This window comes from Pyxicephalus adspersus, chromosome 7, assembly GCF_032062135.1.
Source record: "Pyxicephalus adspersus chromosome 7, UCB_Pads_2.0, whole genome shotgun sequence".
NCBI classification, from domain to species: domain Eukaryota; kingdom Metazoa; phylum Chordata; class Amphibia; order Anura; family Pyxicephalidae; genus Pyxicephalus; species Pyxicephalus adspersus.
In genome coordinates, this window is record NC_092864.1 from 46,887,306 (window position 1) to 46,890,929 (window position 3,624).

The following is a 3,624-nucleotide window of genomic DNA, read 5'->3' on the forward strand; positions in this document are numbered from 1 at the left end:
ACAAAAGAAAAACAAGCTATTTGGTTTAAAACGAGAGAGTCCCTCCAAATGACAGACATTGGCTAAAAGTTTAGAAAGAGATTGTACAGAAATCAAAATGTGTTTTGCATTAGGTGGCCACTAAAATTTGGAGTTAAAGTGGAACTAAAATCTTACATTTAAAAATAGATGATCGGGCAGGGCGTTATCGCAGAAAGATACAGGCGATGTGCCTTCTGCATAAAATTTGTCTTACCTGCCTGCTTGCGCAGCTCAGCAGTGGTTCCCAGGGAACTCCTGCAATCCCAGTTTCCCTTGCGTGTGGCAAAAATGAAAAATGTATTGTGCCATAACACTAATTGTCTGCTATGTGGTCAAATTAGGTTATTGCAATATTGTAAAGGATTGAGTACATTCAGATTGGGTGTAAACTAAATCTCTGGGATCAAACCAACCTCCTTCTCACACCTCACTCTCACCAACCACAAGCTTTCTGCACACAAAAAAATTCAGCATCAGGTCCTGTCTTCCTGCTTTACATTTGGCAGGGTCTTTGTTCTAGGTGTCCACAAAACCTTTGTGCAACCATCCTATTGGCTGTAATGTTTTTGAATGGGCCATAACACTTACAGTGATTAAGTCAGTAAGAGAGGACAGCCAGGGACTAGCAAATGTTGGCACCATTGCAACAGTAGAGTGAAGGTTCCTTGGAGAGGTCATGGCCCTGTCTAGCAACCTGCAGTGTGAATTCAGGAAGGTATATCTTTAAAGAAGTTTGGTAACATAAAAATATGTTACAAACCAATGATGCAAGTGTACTGAGGGCCCCAAAATCCTATATACATAAAGATGTATAGGGGCAGGTTCCTTTGTTAAATTTATCAAATAATTGACAAATTGTCTGTGATAGTTCTCATTTATCCAGACTGGTTTATATCTAGTAGTAGTATTCATATTTAACTAGGCTTGTTTCTGTTTTACAGCCTACTCAAGCTGCTTCTTCAGTTCTGCCAGTGTAGGAAATATCCAAGCCTTTATATCTACTTAGCATAAATACTTTATTCTCATCATATTAGCTGAAGATGTCAAATGTTTTTGACAACATTTCAAACCTTCAGCCATGTAATTTGGAGTTTTAACACCTATACAGACTTCCTGACACCAAGGATAAGATTACCTTGTTAGAGCAAGGTGGTTCAACAAATTTCACCCCTGATCCTGGACAACATTTGCAGTGTCCCATTCTATGGTGATTGGATTAGGATATTTATGCTTTGTGAACATGGTGTAAATGCTGGTGTACATCTTACATATGTAGAACTAAAGAATCAGCTTGGATAGGCTATGAAATAACAAAAACAAGTCTAGTTGGATATGACTAACTACTACTAGAAACTTTTGATAGCACATTTTGGAATAGGTCCTCTTGGACCCCAGGCAACTTTCCTGGACACCACATTATAATCCACCACTGTGTCTAGGGGAAAGAATTGCACCCAACACCCCAGCACTGCAATATAAGATTACTAAACACAAACCAGAGTGCTGTACTCTGTACACTTCTTCTGCTTTGCTGTCTTTTACAGAAATGGTTGATTGCCTCTCTGATTTGAAATACCATAAAAGTTGCATGTTTAGGGGAATTCATTAAGAACGCTTCATTTGATATCTTTTACCCACATGGGCTACAGATCCCTCAGATGTAGCTTGACTAGATATTTGGATAAGGAAACTAACTAACTCAATTTGGAAGATTGCTTTGTAAATCAGGCTCTGATTAGAACATTGTGATGCTCTGCGATTTCTTCAAAGAACTGATAGTGCCAGATAAAAATCTGCTTTTAATGAGTTCAGCTTTATAGTCTATATTTGTCTGGTGCAGATGGTATATATGTCACTGTACAAAATATAAATCTAATTGTAATGCATTGAAATTGCACTGCTACATACAATGCCATAGAAAGCCATCATAAATTCTGAATTCATTTGTGGCCTGAGAACTTTCTAAATTTTATTTGCAACAGACTGTGCAGGCTGGCTTGACAAGATGGGATCCATCTGAATATATGGTATGTCCTCTTTTGGTAGTCAGAATCAGAAAAGGACATATTTCACTCTAGAATGAATATACACAGACAAATATACCATAAATATAAGTAAGGACCACTGTGGTCATCTGTATGAGCGAAACAACTGCCCTGCAGGCAGCGATAAAGTTACTATACATTAAAACTTTTTAGTACATTTTTAATGTTCTCCCCAGACCAGGGAATAATTGATATGTTTTGTATAGAGTGGTTAAGGATTAGGACTGTTTTAAACCTTTAGAGCTATTCATAAGATTTAGATTAGAAGTCTAGGAAAGGCTAGAATCCCTTTTAGCTTTTTACTTCTGCTTGCATTCCTGTTACAAAATGTTCCCGTACTTTTGTTTGGTAAAAGATTTGTTAACAGTAAGTGATGGTAAGTCTCAACAACACAGCCTTCAATCTATTCTTCCTCACTCTATCTAAAACAAAAAATGAGCCTTGGCACGATGTACTCTTTCAAGAAAACCTGCATGCTCAACCAACTTTCTTTAACTGTCAGGTGTCTCCATACAGTCTCACTTTATCTTCAAAACTTGTTTAGAGTTTCCATGGTTGATTCCTGATTCACCTACTCTTGCCCCTGCTTTTGCCTTCCTGTTGGCAAGCGAGAACCCTGATCTCATTTATTGGCCAATAAAGAGGCACCTGGGGCAGGAGACGGGAAACTCAAGTTTGATTACACTGCATCACAAAAAAAAATATATTGTCTGCTACTTGGTCTAATATATGTGTCCTCATACTAAATCAAGTGTTCTGATTCCAAATCTGAAGTCTAATTCTGCCTAGGGCATCAGGATCCTAAGTTAATTACGCATAAAGACGCAATTAGCTACATTTTCTTGTTCTGCAGTTACTATGTAATCTCTATACATAACTAACTTTTGCCTCATAGTTCCATGACATTACAAATATGTAGTTTTATGTTGCAACAAAATATATATAAACACACATAATTCACCCGAGTCCTTGTTTAACACACATAAACACTTCAGAAGTGTTTCAGGCACTTGGTTTTGCGTTTGTGGCTCTCCGCTGTCTCCCGTTGCAAAACCAGCAGTAGTCGCCCATCATGTTGGGGTTGCACCCGCCTTGATATCTTGTTTCCATATTAGAACTATCCTGGTGGATCCTATCCCCTTGTTCATCACTCACATCACCCAAATTTTGTGGGAGGAAGTCCAGATGGGAATGTAAGAAATTAATTTTAAGTAGCATTCGGCAGCCAAATTAATGGTATGCTGTTAGCATGTTGTTCACGAGTTTAGCATGGTTTTCAGCTCGCTGGTTGCCCAAAAAGTTGTGTGCAACTTGTACAAATGAATCCCAAGCAGCAAGTTCAAGTGGGTTGAGTTTGTCTCTGAATGTGGCATTACACTTCAAATTGCCGATTTGGGGACCAACAAAAATGCCTGCTTTCCGTTTAGCATCTGTTATAACTTTTCCAATGTTGTCTTTGAGATACTGAAAACCCATTCCATCATGAACAACAAAAAACAACATTTTCATTAATCCCAGTTTAATATGAAGTGGCAGAAGGTAAACTTTCTGTGTATCA